The sequence below is a fragment of the Rhodnius prolixus genome, unplaced genomic scaffold (assembly GCF_049639745.1).
Source record: "Rhodnius prolixus isolate KJV_2025 unplaced genomic scaffold, Rpr scaffold_19, whole genome shotgun sequence".
Lineage (NCBI taxonomy): Eukaryota > Metazoa > Arthropoda > Insecta > Hemiptera > Reduviidae > Rhodnius > Rhodnius prolixus.
The window spans coordinates 806,771-832,984 of record NW_027411584.1 but is presented as its reverse complement, the minus strand read 5'-3'; the positions used below and the strand labels follow the sequence as shown (position 1 = coordinate 832,984).

At 37.6% G+C, this 26,214-nt stretch overlaps 1 long non-coding RNA gene across 6 annotated transcripts in view; it reads right to left on the bottom strand.

Moving 5' to 3' along the window:
* LOC141448315 (uncharacterized) overlaps positions 1-26,214 on the bottom strand; it is a 251,436-nt gene that overhangs the window by 117,561 nt on the left and 107,661 nt on the right. For 5 of the 6 annotated variants that reach the window (XR_012454957.1, XR_012454953.1, XR_012454958.1 and 2 more), the window contains exon 9: positions 8,396-8,461. The exons of the other annotated variant lie outside the window; for it this stretch is intronic. This is a non-coding gene — a long non-coding RNA (uncharacterized lncRNA). The remainder of the gene's footprint in view (positions 1-8,395; positions 8,462-26,214) is intronic. 6 annotated transcript variants of the gene reach the window in all.

Here is a 26,214-nt window from a genome sequence, read left to right as displayed (position 1 = left end):
ATACAGCGGTTGGCATACTTTTCTAAAAGACTTGGAATAGATTTTTCTAATTTCAATTACATTCTGACCAATCCAAATATTATGTGCACCAATTTCCACTAATATGGATTTTAGTTGGCAAGCCCAAATCAAACCGTTCAGAGTATTACCTATATTATCTAGTCTTAACAGCTGGTAGAAACAAGCATACGGATCAAGCGTCCAGGGGACATTTCAAGAAGTTTAACCCACCATTTAAGCAAGCATTTTTGGGCAAGTAATGTCTGGAAGCGTAATGAGTTGGAACGCTCAGTCGATTCACCATACTTCGATGCCGTATGACCAAGGAGGTCGCAGTAAGAGTAACTCCGGATAGAGTTCTCTCTCTCGTTACAGGCAACACTGTCCATCACCGTGCTCCTAGGAAGAGAAAATCTAAGAGCTAGGCAGCAGTAGTGGGGCCGCCCCCAAAATAATCATCAATCAAAAAAGGAGGCCATGGACAGAAAGAAGTTCAGCACAGCCATTTCAATCAGTATTATCACCCTGCATAGTTTTCCATATTTATATCCTTTCCTTCTTACTTAATGGCAGATAATGGGTTTTTAGGTTTACATTGTTGACAACAACAACAACATGTCTAGTTATGTTTTGGTGAATTGTTGATCTAAAAGAAAGTTTGGCGCCTGTGTGCGCCTTGCCCGCAAAAAAAGAAAAAAAATTGTTATTCCCGCAAAAAGAAAAAGAGCAAACTCCAGATAGAAAATGGTGGCTAAAAGAGAAAGAAGAAGATAACCAAGAAGGTTGTGTGTTTCTGGGTAAATGAAAGAAGACAGAGAGAGAGATATGTTTGTTGAGGATGGTAGATGGTTTGTCGACAAGAGAATATCTATTGTGTTGGCCCGCAAGGAAGTAGAACGTGGAGAAGGAGAGAGAGAGAGAGAGACCAGTGGAGCAGAATAGTAGGCTGCTAGCTGAGCTTGTATGCGGTCACATCTCCATTGAATAGCGTGTTACAGGAAATGGCGGGGAAGCAGTTGAAGGGCTTGAGAGGAACAGCAGGGAGCCCTGTCCCCCCGCCCAAGGAAAGACAGAGAGCGGTAGAACTCCTCTCAAGTGGAAGAGCAGAGCAATAAGGGAGTGTTGGAGTTAACCCAAAGCCCTTTTCCCCAGCGCACACCCTAAGGGCAGAGTCTCTACAAAAGGGTTTCTCCACTGCCCTTCCGCACCCTTTCTCATTCACTCTGCCTCGACTATCTGTTCACTGTACTGTACTGTAGGCCCTTCTTGCCTTCACGTTCTCTTCTCTAAACGTGGATGGAGACTATACTCCCCCTTTTTTCACGGTAGATTTGAGACAAGAGAAAACCAAAAGGGCTTTGCCCTTCGCTCGTAACACACCCTTCTCTCCCTAGGGCCACACATTTCTGGCGTAAAAAGCCCACACAACACTAGTTTTTCTACGGCCGTCTAGATTGCTGCACTATAACCAATTCCCCACCAACCACCCGCTACTTCTAGAATAAGCGCTTCCTTCCAAGGCTCTACAAGACTCTCCTCTCATGTACTCTGTATAAACACGCACACACTGACAGAACTACCAGTATAAATAGTGGCAGTTCTCTTTACACAATACATACATCGCCCGATGATACGAACTCCTCCACACTCCAATCCAAGAGCACAACAGAATCTTCTCCCCTTTTTCTATTCTTTGCCATCATATTTTTTCTAGGCTATCCAGTTTCCCAGAGATAATCAGCGAGGAGGAATAGGGAGGGGCTGTTTGGAGGGTGTTTGTAGTGGGGATCATTAGCGACTTTACAACGAAAAAGGGGGAAGCTAAACCCTTTTTAAAAGATACTGAAGGGAGCCAGTGATATTTATAAAGAGAAATTTGATTCATCCTAGTGAATCTCTTGTGCCCGATTCTCTCCAGGGAACCAGTAAACACCCCATACAGACAAAGAGAAAACATTATCTAAAAATTGTGTAACAAAGTCAACGACAGAGAATTTAATCGGTGAATGCGTAAAAAGAAGCTTTAATTTTATTTAATTTTTTGGTCTTCCTTGGAACCCCCACCACTAGACTTAAAAGAACAGAACTAAACAGACGCTATTGACTACTTAAAAGACTCTTAGACGATAGGTCAAAACTCTCTCTGGGCAACAAAAGACTGATTTATACTACTAGTTTGAAACCCATCTTGGCGTATGGAATAGAGCTGTGGGGTTCAACCAAACGCTCCAATCTCCAAAGGATTCAATCTCTTCAATCTAAAATACTTCGAACTATTGTACACGCTCCATTTTATGTCTCCCAACCTGGACTATACACACTGACCTTAACATTCCTTTTATCGCCACAAGTCGCTGAAACAAGATACAGAAAACTCCACTTAAGCCTGATATCTCATATAAATCCTCTAGCTCGAAATCTTTCTTCTAGAACTCTTCCTGACAACCCGGACAAGACGCCTTAAAAGGCAGTGGCCTCGTGATCTCCTCTCAAGTGAAGAGAGTGAATGTTTTGTTACCATTGGGTAACTTCTCCACTCGTTGCCTTATCATTTACTACTCTATTGTATCATTGTTACTTATAGCGCCAACGAGCTGATTGTAGCACAATAAACGCAAAAAAAAAAATTCTAAGAACAATCAGATTAATTATTACGTAACAAGTTAATTAATCGCCATTTTTTTTTTCAGATGGGGCTTAACGGTATCGTTAATCGGATTAGGTATCGTTAGGAAAGGGATTAGCTATGCGGTTAGCCAATTGGATTCCCACTCGGAGGTCCCAGGTTAGAATCCAGCTGCTGTGCCTCTTAGATTTCCTCTTTCTAGGAGCTTCTTACAGACAACAATGTCCGGTGATGGACAGTGTTGCCTGTAACGAGAGAACACTATCCGGAGGCCGGCAGTGCACTGGAAAAAAGCTCCGAGCGCTTAGATGTTGACGCGCCTTAAATCATTTTTTTTTTAAAAAAATTAGGTATCGTGAACGGTGGAGGGGGCGGAAGTACATATTCAACATTTCTTTCTAACAATTAATCACGCGAGTTTCGAATCAGGGGGATCTTCTACTTACAAATCGCAAGCTTCAAAACCACTACAACACACGCCGCCAAATATCTCTGAATGTTAAACAATTGGATGAATAAATAAACTGAAATGTAAATAACATTCAATAACACAATTTTCTTTACAGCCAAAGTTCGAAAATTCGCTCACCGATTGGTGATTAAAAAGAAAAAACCCGGAGGGGGTTTTTCTTTTGGTGGAAAATCTCTAAAAAAATCTAAAGAAAACTGAAAAGTGAATGCAGCACAGTGACTTTGAATGTGAGCAAGTTGTTTTTCAAATTATTATTTCCCGATAGAACCCCCCTCCTGCGATTTCCATTCACCTGAAGAGAAAACTTACATCCGGCGGTAAAAGTGTACGAATAAATAAGATAAATTGGGGAGGAAAAAAAAAAGAAAATATGTATCAACTATTTCCGGAACAGTTGTGTACTTTGCGATAGTGCTGCACTCACCAATATTGGAACTAAAATAAGAGACCAACAGCCCAAACACACACGCAGACAGAACACTCTCTGGCTTAGGTCACCGAATAAAGAGGATCGAATAGAGGATTGTCTGCGAGGTCTGGGGCTTTATATCCCACTCTGTTCTAAATGTATTGGTTGGACACCTGCCCTGTGTATGCTTTCTATCTGATTGCTTCAAGGTGGTCCTTTACCTCCCCCCACCTTGCCCTTACTAGTCAGTCTCCTCACTATTTTGTCTCTCACAGTTGGGAACTACAGACAGTAAAAACAAAAAAACAGGTTTAGACATTTAACGACTGACTGAATTAGAACGAAAAGATGTGCCGTTGGTTATTATACCTTCTTAACAATATAATTTCACTATTTTCCATAAATGAAAAACTAATCTCCTACTTCCAAAAGTGAAAAATCATTTCCACAGACTTTTCACAAAAAAAACTCCTCTTATCCCCCCAGTTTTATTTTAAAAAAATAATAATAATATAGGGAAGGGATTAGCTATGCGATTAGCATACTGGACTCCCACTCGGAGGTCCCGGGTTCGAATCCAGCTGCTGATCCTTAGATTTTCTCTTCCTAGGAGCTTCTTGCAGCCCACTGTCCGGTGATGAAAGAGTGTTGTCTGTAACGAGAGAACACTGTCCGGAGGATGGCAGTGCACTGAAAAAAGCTCCGGGCGCCAATAACCTTAGATGTTGACGCGCCTTAAATCATATATTAAAAAAAAAAAAAAAAAAAAAATAATAATAATAATAATAATAATAATGGTAATAATAATCGATTTAGTAGAGTGGAAGTTTTGGTTTGCTGATTTAAATTTTAAACGCTTTTTTGATGGTGCCATCAAAACTAAATCCCAGATTTGAATTATCTGTGGGTTTCTCTTTTTAAGTTATGCTGATTACTTACTTTGGTTATAGTGTGTGTGTGGACTCAAAAGTACTCAAAATGGTAGACGAAGACTTCCTCAAAGATAAAAGAAATGGTGTGCAAATCTGGCAAGTTAAATAAGAGGAAAGTCTAGGACGTGTATAAAGCTAGCAGGAGAGTGTGCAAGTTGTAACATGTAACTGCGTGCTAGAGTCACGTAGATTAAGTGATCAATCTAGCCGTTAGGAAACCATCTTCCTCACTTGCCCCGACTGCTATCACCCCTCTAACCTACCCTAATTACAACCTAATGCTCTACCTACCATCCTGCTCGCTACAGTCTAAAACTAACCGCACCAGCCACTTAATAACAATCTCCTCTCTTTCTCTTTCGCCCTCTCTCTTTGCTCCTTCACCCCTAAATATACATAACTATACATAAAGTAAACTAATGTCTATTATTTCAGGCAGGCTTTACTTCCAACTACCAAATTAGGTGTCGTGGACGGAGGCGACTAGCAAACATACGTACTTAAAGACCTATAAAGTTCTCATATTAACCATTAAATAAAATCCAAGGCCTAGACCGGGAATCGAACCCACTAAACCAACAATACATTTTAGTTTTGCGGGTCTAGTATCTTAACCATTCGGCCATCGTGGGGGCCTCATTTTATTAAGTAAAAATCTACTCTTCGTTTAAATGGATCAGCCCTCTTCTATATTGATCCATTCTCTTATAATTGCCTCACTTCATTTTCTTATGGCATCCTCTATTCTTCCAAGTCCATAAGAATATGTTTATCCTAAGAAGAAAACTAAAAGTTCTAAATTCTTGTTCACTTCCCATAATAATATTAATAGTAATAATAATAATAATAATAATAATAATAATAATAATAGTAATAATAATAATAATAATAATAATAATAATAATAATAATAATAATAATAATACATCGTGCGCAATAATATTTAAAAGATTAACTCGCGGAGGCCCTTAGTATGGTAGGTTAAGGCCGACAAAGTGATGCTTAATTGCCTTGACTTAATTGTAGGTCACATGTTCGTTCCGAGTTACTTCCTCTCCAACCCTAAAGCTCCAAGGGCCATAGTTTCCCTAGGGATCATGCTCAGCGGCCGCCAAAGTGCCACCAAAAAAAGAGATATCCGAAAAAGCGGGCAACATCCCAGACTAGAAACCTAAATCTAAATATACTAGTACTTGCTACCCAGATTGTGATACTACCACAGTCTCCGCGGGAACGCATTCCCTTCTAGGATGAGAGTTATGGTCCGCGTTATGATGTAACAGAAATAATACTGATAATCAACAATAATGAAAGCTGGGTGTATCATTATTGAAAAATGATTTACAATTCAATGACGTCATCCTCACACATGACACTATAATGTGCAGTAGCTTTATTAATTTAAGTGGGTGCTAAGAAGGGGGAGACCGGAAGTGAGCAGATTCCCTATTGAGTTATAGTAGGTCGTTACCGGGCTTTGGGGGGCGCAGTTATTTGTTCACATGTGTTCGAGGGGCAGCGCTGTGTACAGATTGTTCAGCCTAATAATAGGTTCCAGCCTCACAATTGGATTTTTTATTTATTTATTTTTTTTTTCTTTTTAACAACTTCACCCCTGGTGATAATAAATTGTACTAATTTGATTTCAGTACTGTACCCCTCTTTTGAAGGGGCACAGTGGATAGAGGAGACTATAAGAATTCAACGAGTTTGAATTGGGCAATTTGGTACACATGTTGAGGCAACAGATTCAATTGAGTCTTGATTTTTGTAGGGGAGAAAAGATCCGTAACGATCCGGATGCTGAAATTCTAACTCCCAGTCGTAACGCACTAGAGATAATAAACAATATGATAAGATTCTATCCCTGAAATCCGATTCCCAAATGAGTGCAAAATTTATATTTATCACTGCAAAGATCTTATCTGTGGCTCAAAACATTTTGCTGACCAAAATTTCATTTTTTAAAATAAATAAATAAATAAAAAGTAAAATTTTTTCAGGCGAGCTATACCAAATCCAACTACCAAATTAGGTGTCGTGGACGGAGGCGACTACTAAACATTCTTTACTATAAATTTCTCATATTAACCATTAAAAATAAAATCCAAGGCCTAGAGACCAGGAGTAGAACCCACTAAACCAACAATACATCTTAGCTTTGCGGGTCTAGTATCATAACCGCTCGGCTATCGTGGCGCCTAGCTTATTTTACAATTTATTGTTGTCCATTTAGTTCTTCCAGAAAACTTGCCACCTGATTTCTTGAAATTGAAGTCAAATCGTACATAAAATAATCTTTCTTCTGACAAGCCTACAGTTCTGCAATTTCGTCCTCTTCAAATCGACAATCATCTCTAATGTTTTATCAGAGACTTTAATGTTAAGTGCGGATAAAATTCAATTATCGTTAGAACGTCCAAAATGAAATGAAACTCTTGACAGATCACGCCAAGAAGAACGCCAACAGACAACCAAACTTCAGCTTTACATCGGCTTCCCAGTTAGATATTTCTAAAAAGAATGTACCAACTCTGATGGAAAAGCAATCTTAAACCCAGCTCAGTGCTATTTTCTTTACTATAGCGTGCTTTTGGGTTACGTATAGATATACTATATCCTAGCAGTCAGTTTTCCCCAACCTATTTTTCCTCACTTCAGATTCGCCGAAAAGAAGAAGATAAAAAGCCCAGGAAAGACTGATTATGAAGAGTAGAGTAGGATAAAAGAAAAATCCTCCATCCAAAGTATTTTCCTACAACCTAAAGTGAGATTAACATTTCCTCTATTAAAGTGCACGCTTCCCTCTCTCAGTTCCTTTATCCGCCAGCTTCCGTTTTCCAGCTAAAGTAGAAATATATATATAAGCAAAAAAAAAAACCTCTAGCAGTAACCACCGGCAGCAACCATCTTCCAACCCGCGGTACCCATCCTAAGATACAATCTCGGATTTATTCTTATCTCTTTAATCATTTCTTTGGTGTTCCATTCCTCTCGTATCCAAGCTGCTTCCAAAAACTTCCACCACTCATAGAGCTACTTCTTCCGTTGCTTCTTTCTAACCAAGAAAGTAAAAGAAAAAAAAAGAAAAAGTAATACCTTGAGATTGGACTTATATTTAAAGGTTTTTCCTTTTCTTCCCTCCGTCGTCCTCCTTTCTCCTTTCCACAACCTTCTCTGGCTATTTTACCATTCAAGAGGCGGCTGTATTTTCCTGACGCCTCCACGCCCCCGCTTTACTCATTTCAAAATATATATTTTTCCTTTTTCTTTTCTTGCTGCTCTCTCATTCTTTCACTTCCTCCTCGCTCACTCACACACTCTCTCTAGCAGGAAGGAAAATGGTTTTTCTTTTATCTTGTAAAGTAAAAGTGACAAATTGTATTTTTTTTCCACCATTTTCATAAAGGATAAAAAGTATCTAAAGAAATATTTATTCAGTATTTTAAGAAAAAGAAAAATAAAAAATTGGTAGGGAAAGAATTAGCTATGTGGTTAGCGTACTGGATTCCCTGGGGGAGACCTTGGCTTTGAATCCAGTTGCTAGCTGTTGAAAATAATGAACATATAAATTAGCCATTACATTTACAAGCAGGCGCCACGGTAGCCGAGTGGTTAAGATACTAGACCCGCAAAGCTAAGATGTATTGTTGGTTTAGTGGGTTCGATTCCCCCAGTCTCTAGGCCTTGGATTTTATTTAATGGTTAATAAAAGAAATTTATAGTAAAGTATGTTTGCTAGTCGCCTCCGTCCTAATTTGGTAGTTAGACGTTAAAGCCTGCCTGAAAAAATTGGCAATTAATTTTACATTTACGCGCATACTTATTACAAAAACATTTATGATGTCTACAGTGCCGCTTTCAGAATCGAAAAGAAACTGTGATATCACCACATCTTCCCTCTAGAATCCTAAAAATCAATACTTCTTAAGACAAAAAAAAAGTTTGATCAATTACCTGAAGATGTGTAGATTCGCTTCTTTGTTCATTATTGTTAAAAGCAATAAAAAGATTCTGGATTTGCTGAAAAAAAAGGGGGAAGTATGTATTAATATGCGTCCATCTTGGGAGTTAAGGAGTGCAAGCTTTTAAAACAAGGAATTTCAGATGTGCTTAAGCTCACCATAAATTTTAAGAAAAATTTTAAAATTAAGTAGAAGGATTCTATCTATCTCACACACACAACTTTTAGATCGTCTTAATTAGTAGCGTAACTTTACTGAAGCCGACGTGTGAAAACATGTCCAGATAACACGCGAGATGTTGCGTGATTGTATGCTAAATATTACAGAAAATATGTCTCAATTTTTATTTTATTATTAAGTGTAATAAAAAAAAAAAAAAATATGCTAAATGCCAGGAAGTTAATAATAGCTCAAGTTCGTGAGTTAGCAGTCTCATGTTAGTTTTATTATCTTTATTCATACTAATTAGTTTCCGTTCTGAATGGAGGGGTAACAGAAGTGTTGCGAGCAACAAATATATATTCAAAAATTAATTTTCCGAGAATAAAATGGAAAAATCATAGAAATTTCCAATTTGACCATTACTTTGATCACCATGAGGAAAGACGTAGTGATAAAAATTAGCAAAACGGAAGTAGCCCTGTAGAGAAGGGATCTTTTAATTTTCCTGAATCTTCTGATCTTCCTGGACAGATTAAGTCTGGGGGTAAGTAATGTTTTCAGTAAATAATATGTTCTTGGTCCTTTTTTATCTAAAGAATATTAAAGTTTGGAGTCTTCCCGATCCACGGCCTTTCTAAGGCCACTATCTTATGCACATCGTCTGGAGAATAACCTGGAAGATCTGGAAAATCTTGTACTTCCTGCGCAAACTCAAAAAAAAAGATTACGATAACGGAAGTGAGAGAACTAGAAAAAAAAAAACCATAAGCAACAAGAATAATGACTTTCTTAAAGAACAAAAAATAAAATAAACGTAAGTCACAAATGACTGTGTAATATTAAACGAATGACTTGTACCATAAGTCAAATCGCGTGTAACGGCGAGAAAACTAGAACTACGTTTAATCATATACACGTAGATTGTAAACTGGTCTAGAACTAATATCACTCATTGCCTCATAGATTAGATCTTAAACCAAAAAAAGAAAAGGAAAAGTGAGATTATACTCCCTAGTGAGTTTAATGCACATCCCACACCTCCTCCGGGACTCCACAACTCACCAGTTTAGTAATAGTGACAGAGAATGGGGGTTTCCACACGTCTACCTCTCTGACTCTACGCTAAATTAATAACAACTAAACTCAACCGAGTCACGTAACGTTCAATTCCACCAAAACACGCAATTGAATCACAATGAAGGAAAGCTGTGGGTGGGGGTAAGTAGGGGAAATAGAGAGAGAGAGAGAGAGAGGGAGAGATGAACGCTCTCTCTATCACGAACCTGAAGACGTTTGTAATTTAGTATTATTTTATTTAGTTTTGTAATTACTTAAAAGGGGAACTTTTGGTGGGTGAGAATTATAAGTCAATTCTCCGGGTAATCGTAAACTGTTCACTTCTTATTACGAACTTACTTCCGGCATCACTTCTCATGGTCAAATGGCTTCTTTAAATAATTGCGAGAGGTGACAGGAAGAATTGAGATCAAGTCAGCTGTGCTATATCGATTTATCACCGGAAATGTCGTCATTGCCAAACTATGGCAAAAAGTAGAACTTCGAAATATTGAATAAAAACGTTCTCCTGTAAAATTTTATATGAAGTAGATTTTTGAAAACTAATTTAAATTAAAGTAATAAGTTATTTGATTTGATTTTTAGGTAATCAAATGTAATAATTTGATTATTATTACCAAATTAGAGTAATTTTTGCACATAACAGATTATAAATAGTCAATTATTGGCAGGTATTAGTGAAAAACCATGTCTAATTTACATTAGTGTTTTATTATTGTTGAATCAGACTTATACTTTAATACTCTCGAGGAAGACGCCTTCCTTGAGGAAGTATTATATAATCATAGGGACAGGCGAAGTTTGAAGCACATTAGACCACTATTAGAGCTGTATAGAAATCCCTCTGATATCATTCACAGCAGGATCGCCAAGGTCTGACAGACTGAAAATTGGTGGTTAGATGCTCCGGTAATCTTATTTCGATTACGGTTAGTTTTCTTAGTTTTTATTCTGACAATATTCTGGCTGATGCACAGAGCATATTTAGCGAACACAGTTCACCGTATAATTGCTTAGAGTCACATATCAGTCTTTCTGTACGAAAATTTTGTTAGTACAAATAGTCGAAATCTCCAAAATGTGCAGATAGCAGATATTTTGGTTTGACACGACGATATGCCATTTAACTAAGACTAAGACCATTTTTTCACTTCCTTCAGATTTACTCTCGAAAACGTTACCCTTGAAATTGTGTAAAACTTGGAGAATGTGTTTTGGCCGATAGAGAAGCGAGAGAAGCTTCAGCTGGTGAAGTACAGTAAAATAAGTTGTAGAAAAGTTTCACAGAAATCAGTTTCGATTGCAGACTGAAAAGAATAGGGAAGTAGAATAGATTGACTTCTAATAGAAGAACCGGAATTCCAACAGTAAAACCAACTGTACCAGGGCTGAAAAAAACTTCAGCACTTAAAATAGACGACAGAACTAACACCAACTTTCCGACAGGAAATGGCTGAACCTGACACCAAACTAATGCCGATCCTGAATGATGGACAAGCTCTACAACACTTCTGACATCACGACTGTTCAAACACTTAATTGATGATTGTCCACCATCGGATATGACGTAGAAGTGACTGGATACAACATGTACTGACAAACGGACAAGACTGGCCCACTTCCAAGAGAATTTTTCCATTTCGAGCAAAATTTTAATCCCCAACTTTTTTTTTGGATCGTTTATTTAGTTACAATCAACGCATTTTGTTACGTTATAAGCAACAATCATAACAATAAACAACATATGTTATAATTCTCTGTTACCCAGCGGTAACACTCCAATAACATTTTACTTTCTATTGATTCTAGTCATCAGAGAGGAGATCGCGTGGCCACACTGTCTTTTAAGACGTCTAGAAACGTTGTCTGGAACTGTTCTGGAAGAAAGATGTTGTACCAGAAAATTATGATGAGATCTCAAGTTAAGATGAAATTTCCAGCAACTTGTGTGACGCAAGGAGTGTTTAGGTCTGAGTTAATGATTTGATTGGTGACTTAGAAAGGAGCGTCCAACTGCAGAGCGAAGAATTTTAGACTGTAAGGCCTGGATTCTTTGGGAGATTTAAGCATTTGGTTGAACCCCACAGTTCGATGCCATAAGCCCAGACTGGCTTTAGTATACATACATATACAAGTATTTTGTTGTCCAGAGTGAGTTTTGATCTGTTGTCGAGTAGTCTTTTCAGTTGTCGGAAGCGTCTGTTGAGTTCTGTTCTCTTAAGTCAGAGTATGAGGATTAAGTAGTAAATATCTGTCCCCAGAGAATAAACTCCTCCTGTATAAGGTAGTGGTTAGGCCGATGTTACTTTATGCTTGTCCCTCCTGGAGTCTGCCGTGTCGATCCAACGTCGCCTCGCTGCAGATCATTCAAAATAAATTCCTCAGGCTTGTGACAACTTTCCCCCGCTACAGACCGTATTATAGACTTACACTCTAACACCAACATGGACTATGTAGAACACTACATCAAGTACCTCGCTACTAGTTTCTTTCAGCAAGTGTGAATCAAGTCACAACCACCTATGCAGACTAATAGAGGACTATGGACACAGTGCACAGGCACAGGAGAGTTAGGGACTCCCTGGATTGAAATCTTTCTTATTAGCTAGGGGTTTTTCATTTTTTTGCCCCTTAGTACGTATTTTGTATGTGAAATAAAAATGTTTATCTATCTATCTATCTATCTATCTATCTATCTATCTATCTATCTATCTATCTATCTATATATCTATCTATCTATCTATCTATCTATCTATCTATCTATCTATCTATCTATCTATCTATCTATCTATCTATCTATCTATCTATCTATCTATCTATCTATCTATCTATCTATCTATCTATCTACGTAAATCTCTTAATTTTTTATTACATTTAAATTTCAATTATATAGTAAATACGTCATACTTTTTGAGTAATATATTGTTCAGTTTCCTTTTAACAAACTTCCTTTTTAGTGAGATCACCTTTCAAAGAAGAAAAGACACTCTATTTGACTAAAACTTTTTTTCTGTTGAAAAGTTTAAGTCGGAAATCTAACGATCGCAATACTGCCTCTTTTCCTGGAATAAGAGAAGGTAAAATTGCCCAAAAACTTAGCCTTCGCATGATCCTGTTGGAGAATCGTTTTCAATTAGTAGGCTAGGGAATTTTCCAAAATCTTTAAATACTTTCTCTTAAAGGATTAAAGCAAAAAAAAAAACACCAACCCATCATCAGTAATCATCATTTTAAGCGGCTGTGATTGGATGAAAGTTTACTCTAGTATTATCTAATTGGCTGGTAATGTAATCTAGACAGGAAGTACTTCAAGGTAATAGTAATTTAGTAGCCAAGAACTTGGATCAAGTGAAGGAAATTCCCAATCAAAGGGTAGAAATTAGAGATTGAAGATTAGAACAAAAAAGGTGGCAAATAAATAGTGTTGAATTAAAAAAAAAAAAAAATGTCAGGAAGGTGGGTATCGAACCCTGAACTACAAGGTTGCGTGTTACAAGAGTGAATAGACTTGCTCGCCCATTCTACTACTATAGATTTCTACTTTTTGTCGGCGTTCTATAACAGCTGGGCCTGTTAGTGGTGGGGGGTGGGGGGTGGAAGGCACTAGGCCTGTAAAGTGGTAATTATATTACTATGTATATAGGGGGAGGGAGGCATTCAGCTGCGGATTACTTGTCACCGTGTACTTTTACTGTTTGTTACTGCTGTATTTATTTAGCCACAAAGGCGGGCGACTAAAGTCCCCCTTCCACCAGTTTGGGGGAGAGGGGCTTGGGGGAATTTATTATAATCCTGATAAATAAATACAGCGAATAGCGTGTTATGGTGTTTGTGGCACCCGGGGGGGGGAAGCAATGTGGTGGCTATAAACACACTCAGCCACTGAATTCGTGTTGGAAGGGGACCTTGTGAGGAATGCTCGGTGAGCACGCCATCTAGTTGGGGGGGAGGGCCCTCATTTGAACACAAATGTCTTGTCTTTGCCCCCCCGCAAACACATAAACACGGCCCCACGCTGAAAAATGTAATTTTCTATTTATTTTAAACATTTCTTCCATTCTTAACACTAGGCCTTTTTTTGCCCATTCAGCTTTTTTTTACTATTTTTCTGTGTACTTGTGTCTGTTCATAGGTTTTGACCGAATTAAAAAATCTTATGCCAAAAGTATAGCCTGTATATACAGGGTGAAGCAGTAAGTATTGTCCATAGGCTTACTGCGTGCAGTACATCTAAAGTGGAGTTCAATGACCTATTGGCCAACTTCATATTTTATACTGTTCTTGAGTGACGTCACTTTAATATTTTTTTTTCCTAAAACCATTACTTTTTTGCCATAAAAATGTTATTACTCAGAAAGTTTTAGTCCGAATTCGATTCTGATGACACGGCTAGAAAGACAGATAAATTTTCTAAAAATTTGACACCATTTCGAAGCATAAGTTATTCTCCAAACAGACTCAATCTTCCTCCTGGATGCTGGAAAAATAAAAGTAATAGAAATTTTTGAAGAAAACTCATTAGGCCCTTATGTCTGACCATTATCCGACCTAGGTGCTGGCACTTTTTATGTTAAAGTTTCCTTGCCTAATGTAGGCTTTCTAACGTGGTACATCATTTTCCAGGATTCCTTTTATCTTCTTATGAGAAATTACGTTTGTTTTTTTGCTAGAAAATGTGTTCACGAGCACTCAAGAGTGTTAGTTTATCAAGTTGTTTAATTCATTGAAAACTCTTTTAGATGGGCCGGTCAATTTTAAAGTAGGCTGTCTTAAAATAAGGAAGTCAAAGGTAAGAAATTGCCCTTTAAACATTTATTTCTGATCTCTCTGAAATGATTTTAGGAAAAAAAAAAAAAATTAAAAGTGACGTCACTGAAGAACAGTGTAAATTATGAAGTTGGCCAAATACGTCATTGAACTCCACTTTAGATGTACTACACACAGTAAGACTATGGACAATACTTACTGGTTCACCCTGTATAGATTGTGTGAATTTCAACGTCAACTTAAAATTCTTGGCTAATCTAAAGAATAGCTCCCCGGAGGTGTGGCCTGTTTATTTTTAGGGGGTGGGAAGTACAGCGCACCTACCGGTGAGATTTTAAACTACTTCCCGCCAATGAACTGTTTCGGATTGTGCGAATTTCGTAACTCTTATGTTTCGCGCGCATGCGCAGTACACTTACTGCATAGTAACTGCTTCCTGTTTAATGTATTAATAGTTCCCGCGAGTGCCCTGTTTGTGACCTGAGGTGCCTTTTTTTTTCTAACTTTATGAGTATGAGCGTTTTAAATTTGCAGTTTTTTTTTTTTTAAATTAAAGCATGATTGTAGTGTGAGTGAGGATGAAGTAATGAATGTTATAAAATTTTGTTCGATTTTCTGGAAGGAGTTCGACAAGTATACCCTCCTCAGGAAAAGGACTCCACAGAATAAGGTAAGTTTCTTTTGTGTTGTTCTGTGTAATTATTGTAATGAATCTTGTGACACAAATTAAAAAATTGAGGGTGATTAGGTAGGTTAGGAGGGGGTATGGGGGGCGAAGCCCCCCATTAAGAAAAAATCAGGGGGTGTAAGAAATAAATAAATCAGGGGATAGTTTAAATAGAAATATCAATCCTAAATAAATAATTCGAAGTGATTCTGATTCGCTGTTACCATATAACCCGCTAGATTTAAGTGTAAATATAAAATAAATAGTTTTATATTTATATTTGAATATGGCGGGTTCTATAGTAACAGCGAATCAGAATCACTTCGAATTAGGCCACACCTCCGGGGAGCTATTCTTAAGATTTACCAAATTATGGTTACGCATCAGAATTGAGGTTATGTGAAAGACAACCAAGTTTTTATATTTAAATATAATATAAATATATACCACAAAAAACAAAAAACAAAACCTTATCACATGTAAACCACCAAGCCATCATATGATTTACAAAAGGTGGGAATGCCATTTGCCCGCGTAAAGCGGCAAAAAAAAACCAAGATTTTTATCTCGTATAGGGGAAGTTGAAAATTATTTATTTCGCCACTGCCAGCTTTATCTTTACTTTTTGATTTAGAATCACTATTTTTACTTTTTTTTTTGTTTAAAAAAAAAAAAAGTATTTGTTACATACATGTTCCGGATTTCCGGTATACTCCCGCCATTCACCAGTACGCTACTGGAACATATAGTCTGGTCGCTTTAAGGACATCCTTTAGATTGGATATTTTTGCTCTCCTCATAGAAGATATTATTTTTAACAAAGAGTCGAAACGTTGTACGTGAAATTCAAAGCCAATAGAACTTCATTGATTTCACAATTTCTAAGCTCTAATTTTGCTTTCGATTTGTAAAGGTTTAGATGAGTGAATATGTCGTGACGATGAACCAATGAGCCTCTAGACCAGTGATGGCGAACCTTTTGAGCACGGGGCATTTCAAAATTTTGGAAATTCCTACTTAACCTCTGGTGCCGTGTCCAATTTAGAAATATTCATAATTTTTTGATATTTTCAACCAAAGTAGGGGAAAAAAAAGATTTATCAAAATAACCCCACTTTACGAGGGTCGTTTGAAAAGTCCGTGCAAAGTCAGAGAGATAGCACTACTGGCGCGTATCGAGGTTATGTTTAGTTAATAGCATCTCTTGGAAGAACACATACCAAGTTTCAGCCAGATCGGTCTATTTCTTTGTGTTTGGCATTCGTTTGAATCGAGGAAGTCGAGTGATTTTCAAAAAATGGACGAAAAAGAATTTCGTGTGTTGATTAAACACTACTTTATGAAAGGCAAAACGCCTCAGGAGACTAAAGAGAAGCTTGATAAACATTATGGTGACTCTGCACCTTCGATTAGAACAGTTTATAAGTGGTTTCAAAATTTTCGGAGTGGTCATATGGGCACAAGTGACGGTAAACGTTCTGGACGTCCTGTTGAGGTTACTACTCCAGAAACCATTGATAAAATCCATGATATGGTGATGGATGACAGAAGAGTGAAGGTGCGTGAGATTGCTAGTGCTGTGGGCATCTCGAATGAACGGGTACATAATATTTTGCATCAACATTTGGACATGACAAAGCTATCCGCAAGATGGGGGTGCCGCGATTGTTCACGCTTGACCAAAAACGAAATCGTGTGAAGTGTTGCAAGGACGGTTTGCAGCTGTTCCAGAAGAATCCGCAGGACTTTAAGCGTCGTTTCGTCACTGTGGATGAAACATGGATACATCACTACACTCCTGAGACCAAAGAACAATCTAAACAATGGGTTACCGTGGGGGAATCTGCGCCAAAAAAGGCGAAGACCGTTCCTTCGGCCGGAAAGATTATGGCGACTGTCTTTTGGGATTCGCAAGGAATAATCCTCATCGACTATCTGGAAAAGGGTAAAACTATTACAGGTGCATATTATTCATCGTTATTGGACCGTTTGAAAACCGAGCTGCAAGAAAAACGCCCACGATTGGCCCACAAAAAAGTCCTTTTCCATCACGACAACGCACCAGCTCACACCTCAGCAGTTGTGGTCGCAAAATTAATGGAAATAGGGTACCAACTCGTTTCACATCCCCCTATTCTCCAGACTTGGCTCCCTCGGACTACTATTTGTTCCCCAATATGAAGAAATGGCTGGCGGGAAAAAGATTTTATTCAAACGAGGAGGTGATTGCAGAAACGAATGGCTATTTTTCAGACTTGGACAAATCCTATTATTCGGAAGGGATCAACAAACTAGAGCAGCGTTGGACGAAGTGTATAAGCCTAAAAGGAGACTATGTTGAAAAATAAATAAGGTTTACCCCAAAAAATTAAGTAGTTTTTATTTTTGCACGGACTTTTCAAACGACCCTCGTATAGTAGCACTTTGATCTGAGGAAAGTTTGCCAGATACTTATTCTCAATTATTACCGTAATTTTTATCGATGTATACCACGAATCGATTTATTATTTAAAATTTGTATAATAATTTTTTGCCACAGTCGATGCGTTTCACCCAAAATGAGTTCATAGCTTTGCCATCACTGCTCTAGGAGTTACATCGTGCTTTACGCCCCAATCACAATGTTTTCTAAACTTATCATTGCTGGCTATACCTATTGCATATGTTCATCATATAGGAAGGGCGTAAATGTTGTTCAGCTCGGATATCCGCGGGGACGCCAAGATCTCTGAGAACAAGTAGCTAATACACTTCCTTCCCCTCCTACGAGTAGACAGTTTAGTTCGTAATCTAAGATTCAATTTTCCCCCCTCCAAAAAAACGTAAAAAATCAGTCAAACGATCGATTAAAAGCTAAACCAATTAATTTATTCAGGAAAAAAATGAATCGTGATTGGTGTATACTTAGAACCAATAAAATTTATAATTAATATGATGAAAAATTAAGGCTACACCGCCATTGGCTGCCGTTTTATATAGTCCTGTATAATCAAAGGTTGTTTTGTATGTCTGTCTTGGTATTTATTTATATGAGTTTTGTGTACATACTCCTTTTGTATACAAGAACGGTAAGTGCTTGTAAAGCCGGTGGTGAGGGGGGCGTAGGTTTCTTATGTGTGTGTGAGTTATACACAAGACACACGAGGCTGAGGAAAAAAAAAACAGTATTCGCCCCAGGGGGTCTATGTATACAGTATTATATATATAATATACCTGCGTGTATTCAGATGTCTGCGATCTGTGTATATATACCTTCTTTTTTTTATAATATAAACGTTTCTGTTATAAAACAGTATTTTTTTTTTATACCCATTCTAAAAGCTCTAATTGGGAGCTTGTATATAAATAACCCCCACACACAAGATCACCACCTGTTCTTTTTTTTTCAACTTTGTATTTATTTATTTATATTTGTAATGTTCAGCCGCGCGATCCTACCAATTATACTTAATTTAAACCCATTATATAAAGGGCGAGCTTTCGTTCTTTCTTTAACGATCTGTTCCTTTTTCATCTTCATTGCTCGCTTGTGACTTTTGTTTCATCGTGAAAAAGGAAAATTTCTGGTGGGGGGAACATTCTCTTGATTTTTCTTACTAATCACTTCCTGAGTTCGTTAAACCATAGAACAGCGGAAATGACAATAACTTGTGCAATAGTCCGGGCCAAGCCCTAAGCGGCCCAAAAATTGGTAGAATGCAATCCCTAAGTGTCATAAGAGCTGCGGCCATTAAACTATGGGTACAGACTAGGTCTCACAGGAGTGGTGGCTTACCACCACAGGGTAGAGACAGGCAAAGGAGTTCATAACAGCCAAGGCTGATTGCAGAATTAATCGGTCAAGACCGTATGGGGCTATAAGGATAATTGTAGGACTGTTAACTGGGCCACTGCTGGCTCAGGAAGCACTTGCATCGCATGGCTTGTAGGTTCCGTCAGGAGGAGGAGGAGGAGGAAACGGGCACTGCACGTGTTGTGTCAGTGTTGGGGCCCGTGTGGCTAAGGATGTTACTCCTCAGAGAAGTGAAAAACCAAGGCCTGAGCAGCTTTACCCAAGAGTCGCTCTCCAGAATTAAGAGTCTGATTAAAAGGACAAGTCTGGAGGGTGAGATTAAGAGTCAGGGGAGCCACAATAGATCCGTCCGGCGTAGGCTTTAAAGGCCGTCCTATTAGAATCTTATCTTATCTTATCTTAGGCCCTAAGAAGTGAATCCCTACACGGGAGAATTAAGAGCTTATTCACCGCCCACATTGATTATCACCTAATGCTATTTGGGGGGAAGCCTCAGGAAGAGAAGGGGATAAACCTGGTGCCAAAAAGGAACAATGCACCCAGCTCACACGAAATGGAATGACAAAAGGGAATAAGGGTATCCGCAGCAATCCTGAGATCCCTAACGGATATACATCAATTTGGGACATGTTCGTGAGTGGCAGATATAAACAGAATAATGATCCCGATTTATTAATTTAAATTAAATGAAGATAATTAAATAATAATAAATGAAAGTTAATTAATGGATAAGAGGGGAGTAAAAAACCGGAAATATATTTTATATTTATTAATAAGAGAAGAAGCGAGCAACAGGTGTGACATTAACAATCTAGTTCGCATTATACGAGTATATATAAATACAATGGACAGAACCGTCTGTCATATATATGTATATGCGTGGAATATAATTTGGTAACTACATGGGCGGCCCCGGTATTCCCGCCGAAGAGAAAATAATTAATTCACTTCCCCCGATTTCCCACACTTCCGGCCCTGGAATAAGGTCAGACTTTCTATTTTGACACCTGTCACATAATAATTAATTTCACCCCTCACCACCAAAATTTATTTTGTGGGTTTTGTTTTAGCATTTACCCAATATTGGGGGCTGGAAAATATCTAGATATTGATGAAGAATGCTATTGGGGGCTTTTTTTTTTTTGTGCCTTCAAACGTCAATATATTGTTGGGAGCGGGGTTGGTGAAAGCCCAGAGCATTTCCAAATTTAACGTGGGTCTTCATTTGTACAAAAAATCTCTGCAACACAGGTCACGAAAATCGTAAAAAGAAAACGTCCCAAAAGTGGAAAACTAATTCCGTAATGTAACACTTCCGGTGGCCCTGATTTTGGCCCGACAATAGTCCGTCCGTTGGTGGCTTTCCGTGATTTTTCTCGTTTTTTATTTACGCTGACTACAGATTCCAAAAACCAAATAGGAAGATACTTCTTGCACACATAACATAGAAGATTAATTCGCCCAAAAATCTTCACCCTTTTTTTGGGACTCGGAGGAACTCAAAAGATAGTAAAATCTAATAAAAGCAAAATATTCTTTTTAAGAAAAGATATTTTCAAAATGGGGAGGCTCAGCTTGTGGCCAATTAGGAAACTACGCTACTGCTTCTAAACCAGCGTTGCCCAACCTGTGGTGGTACGCGAAAAATAATCAATAATGGCGGACATAAAAAATTAAATCATAAGGATATCATAGAAACGTTGTTTCCTATAATTAATAAAAATTATTTTAATTAATAATATTATACAGTAAAGTAGTTAATATGTACAGTAATAAGGTTAGTCTGTATCGAGTAATACGAGAAAATATAATAGCACATTTAACAGGATTAAAATTGTCTTTCATGGAGTATTTTCCAAAAACCGAAAAAACACAAATGATAATTGGATATCAAACCTCCTTTTATAAAGAAAATTTAGGAAAAGCTACATCATTATCCAATAAAAGATAAAGAAAATTTGATAGAATTATCATGTGACAGAACTTAAATGATAACTATGTAAAGATCTGCTTAAAGAGACTTGATTGTAATGAGTAAGCTCTATCCAAGCAACATTAAATTTTATTGGTACTTACAGGTAGTTGGAATGCTTAAAAGATTTTGGACACAAATATAATAATCCTAAAGAAGAACTTTGTAAATTAATTAATAATTTTGAAGAGAAAAATATGTACGCAATTTTTTGATTGTTTAAAAAAAGTTTTAAAACTAAGAGATCTTATACTTTACAAAGTTTATAAAGTGAACATGAACTTTGGACTCCTTTGTAACAGATCCATTGTATCTCTATACAAATAAAGATAATAATAATAATAATAATAAGGTAACACACTCGGAATAACAAATTTCACGAAACACGATCATTTTTACGAAGTGGTACAATTTAGCATGATTGTACTCACCAGGTGTACGGTGAGCCAAAAAAGGTTGGGAAACGCTGGTCATCATCATCATCAACAAAAACTGTTTCAATTAAACAAAGAGCGTTTAAAGAAAATGGAGATATTTCTAGAGAAAACTTTGAAAATATTCAGTAAAGTTGGACTTCCGGTTTTCACCTAGTTGTCGTCATCGAGTCAAAGTAACAAATTTGAATTTTGACCACACACCGGAATGTATGGGCCAACTCAATTACTAACTTCTTCTTATTAATGTAAGAGAAAATAAATGGATGAAAATTACTTTAACCTTTTCTAAGCTATTAAAACACCTTTATTACGTTAGTAAAAAAAAATAATAATAATATAAAAGTGTTTATTAATGTTCGTGGTTGAGTAAATTGAATGCTAGCCCAAATTATCGATCTGATGAAAAAGTACAGATTGCCGCAAGAATTATTGACTTTATCCTCTCGCAACTAATCTTCGGCTACAAAAAGAAATAAATAATGGAATTATTATGTCCTTAGTGGTCCCGGATACTGTTATTATTGTGTGGAGTAGTTGCAGTATATACACACACAAACACGACTCACGAGATAATAGTCATGCATGACTAGTCACGAGCAGCATCCACACTGTGTTCATGGAACCTCGCTCTTCTCCCACCATTTTGACTACTTCTTTAGTCCATCTTATTATATTTATTTTAATGGCTACTAATGGCAATATTTCGTGAGATGTTAGAGGCTCAATTACACTGGCACCTCCTCAGTGGATGATTTCTTGGTAAACTATGGATTCATTTCCTGTTTAACAACAGAGAGGTCACACGACTTTCTCTCACTCTTTAACACACAAAAACTTTTAACCTTAATCTAATTTCCGGAAATGATGTTTCTGGACAATGAAAATTGTCGATGTGTTTTTTGTTTCCAATCACTGTTCCAGAGATATCCTATAAAATTAAAAATTTCTCTAGCCTTAACCCGCTGGAGATGTTGTTGAAAGCTTAGGATATGTTAAGTAGACTCTAAGACCATCTTCAGAAAGGATAAACCCATCCCGAAGAGTCTATCAGCTCAGCTGGTGGAACATGAGGGGGGAAACATAACCCCGCCGATCAATATCGGAAAAAAGGGTTTAGCTAGGAGAGTGTTATTCCAGATACACAGTCCAACTGTTGAATAATGCATGTTCAGTACATTGGAGAAGCGAACAAAGATAAAAAGTTAGTGGTGCAGAGAGGAATACGAGTATAACTAGGAAAACTCTCTATTCTTACCACCCCCAAGGTCTAGCTGCCGCCTCCAATCGCACCCTCACTGCTTTTCCCATTTTCCAACGTACAAGGGATGCAATTCAATTTCCCCCATTTTCTTTCCCATCGTGAAGAAAATACTACTTTGACATTGTTGCATGTTTTTCTAGTTTGTGTTCAATTTCCCTTATTTATTTTTACTTTTTTTTTCTGTTGGCAAATCTATACTTCCATGTATATATTTGTTTGCTTGTATCTTCCATTGTATGATCAAGTTTGCCATGGATTTCCGGATTTGTTATTATATAAATCAGCTGATTACGAAGCAATTTTTATTCATGGCCGTGGTATCGCTTAAAAGTTGGCTTGTCTATTTGAATAACAATAAATCTTTGAACTTCATATTTAATGAATTAGTCTAGAAACAGCGTTTTCCCAACCTTTTTTGGCTCACCGTACCACTTGGTAGTACATCATAGTAAATTGTACCACTTCGTAAAAATGATTGTATTTCGTGAAATTTGTTATTCCCAGTGCGTTATTTTATTATTATCATCTTTATTTGTTCCAAGTTCATGTTCTCTTTATAAACTTTATAAAGTGTAAGATCTTAGTTTTAAAACTTTTTTAAATAATCAAAAAATTGCGTACATATTTTTCTCTTCAAAATTATTAATTAATTTACAAAGTTCTTCCTTTAGGATTATTATATTTGAGCCCAAATCTTCTAAATTAATTTCTTTTAAGCATTCCAACTACCTGTAAGTACCAATTAAATTTAATGTTGCTTGGATAGAGCTTACTCATTACAATCCAGTCTCTTTAAGCAGATCTTTACATAGTTATCATTTAAGTTCTGCCACATGATAATTCTATTAAATTTTCTTTATCTTTTATCGATAATGATGTAGCTTTTCCTAAATTTTCTTTATAGAATGGGGTTTGAAATCCAATTCTCATTTGTGTTTTCGGGTTTTGGGAAAATACTCCATGAAAGACAATTTTAATCCTGTTAAATGTGCTGCTATATTTTCTCGTATATCTTGAGACAGACTAACCTTATTACTTGTTCATATTAACTACTTTACTGTATAATATTATTAATTAAAATCATTTTTATGTAATATAGGGAAAAATACGTTTCTATGATATTTTTATGATTTAATTTTTTTTATAAAATCAGCTGGGTGCTAAAATAGTGAATATACGCGAATATTTTTGCTCCTCGTTAAATACTTATTTAAAGTAATTTTGATTGGATTTTAGTATATATTTTGTGTTCTAAAACATTTGTTAACTATAGTTTTTTACTTCTATGTTTATATATTTAGTTTATTAGTGTTATTGCCAGTTTACTTATTCCATTAACTTTACTTGACTTCTCTTCTCTTTCCTTCTTTTCAATAAAATTAAAAAGATACTTTATTCTTCGTTATAATTAACTTTCGCCTAGATCTTTGCAAACAATTTGCTCAGTGAAGAGAGAAGTGATTCTTTAGAAAGGTTAGGTAATTATACAGTTTTTTACAAAATAATATAAACAATAAAATAAAGTGTAGAAATCCCATATTCGGCCAGCTTAGACAATGGCTCTAAGTGACACCGATATGGGGGGAGTTTTTACCTCAGGGGACGAATCTACTACCTCCTCAGTGAACAAACCAAAACGGTCTTCAGAGATGGCCAAGCTCTCACCTGGGAAAGGAAAACTAAAGAAGCAAAGTAAGAAGACTGTTCCGGTCCCCTCGCCGCCACTAACTCGTCAGAGAGGCGTATTGTCTCAGTCAACCTCCCTACAACAAATTTCATTTCCTCAACAGCAGCAGCAACAAAATGTACAGTATGTATCCGATTTTGCCACCCACAATAAATTTAGCGTCTTGCCAGAGATTAGCGATCCATCCACCAGTGATAATAAGCCACCCCCTATACACGTGTACAAAATCAATAATTTTGTGATGTTGAATGACCATCTGAAGAACTTAATAGGAGCCAATAATTATTCGTGCAAGTCTCGTTTGGACAATATACTGGTAACTACCCAAAATATTGAGGCCTACAGGAAAGTTGTCCACTATCTGAATGATCAAAAAATTGAGTATCACACTTATCAGCTCAAGAAAGATAAAGCATTCCGAGTGGTTCTGCGACACCTGCACTACACAGTTCCTCCAGAGATGATTAAAGAAGAACTTCAACAAATAGGGTTCAACGTAAGAAACGTAACAAACATCCGACACCCTGTCCACAAAAATCCGCTGCCTCTATTTTATGTTGACTTAGAGCCAGATACCCACAATAAAAATATATTCAACGTCACTGGGCTACTCAATACAATAGTCAAGGTAGAAGAACCCTACAAAACTAAAGAAATAGCGCAGTGCAAGAGATGTCAGCAATACGGACACACGCGGGCTTACTGTCACGTAGCCCCGAGATGCGTTAAATGCGCTGGTCCTCATCTATGGGAAAACTGCAGCAAATCTCCTGATACACCTCCCACATGCGCCCTATGCTCTGGAGCTCACTCATCTGCCTTCCGAGGCTGTGAAGTTCACAAAGAGCTTCAAAGAGTTCGTCGAGAAAGAGAGATTGCCCGAGGTCACCTACCTTCTAGAGGCCATCACCCTCAGCCTCCTCAAACGTCTGCTTTCAAGGATTTCCCGGCTCTCCCGCAAACAGCGCGCCAACGACCTCAGCAACCACAGAATCGGCCTCAATTGCAACAGCAGTCACACCTTCAGCAGCAATCACAACCACAGCAGCAGCCCTTCAACCAACCAGCTACCAGAGGACTCTCTTATTCGGAGATCACGAGGTCTTATTCTCCGTACTCACCTCTTCCTCCTCAACCTCCATCTACACAACCCGACATAACGACAGTTCTCAACTCATTTTTCCAAAGGTTCGAATCCCTCCTTACTCCACTCGTTAATCTTCTAAACACTTTAGTTAGTCAACTACTTCCTCGTCTCAACCCTTGACTTCTCCAACTCAACAATCCTTAACCATCCTACTTTGGAACGCCAATGGGTTGAACTCCCACAGAGACGAACTTGACGCATTCTTACACGACAAACGTATTGACATAGCTTTACTTACTGAAACCCATTTTACTAGTAGATCAAACTTTTACATCACTGACTACGAAACATACAGGACTGACCATCCCGATGACACGGCCCACGGTGGTGCGGCAATCCTAATTCGCAATACTCTCTCACATCATAACCTTCCTCCATCATCTACTGACTATCTCCAATCATGCAGTATCTCCTTATCCGCTCATCCTCATAACTTTAATCTCGCAGCTGTCTATTGCCCTCCAAACAAATCCATATCTCAACAACAGTTTGTTTCATTTTTCAAAACACTTGGTCCCAGATTCCTGTCCGGTGGAGACTACAACGCCAAGCACCAACAATGGGGATGCCGCACAACAAATCCACGTGGCCATACTCTACTAAATGTTCTTCACGCCCGAAATTACAGCGTAATATCACCGGATCATCCTACGTACTGGCCTACATCTCTATCTAAGCTCCCTGATATCCTAGATATTTTTGTCACTTATCGGATGTCTCAATACTATGAAATCTCCACTCTAACTGAACCTTCCTCAGATCATAGCCCCGTACTGATTACTCTCAACATAAATCCTTTTCTTAGTACTCCTAAACCATCTCTGATATGTGGCCCGGTCGA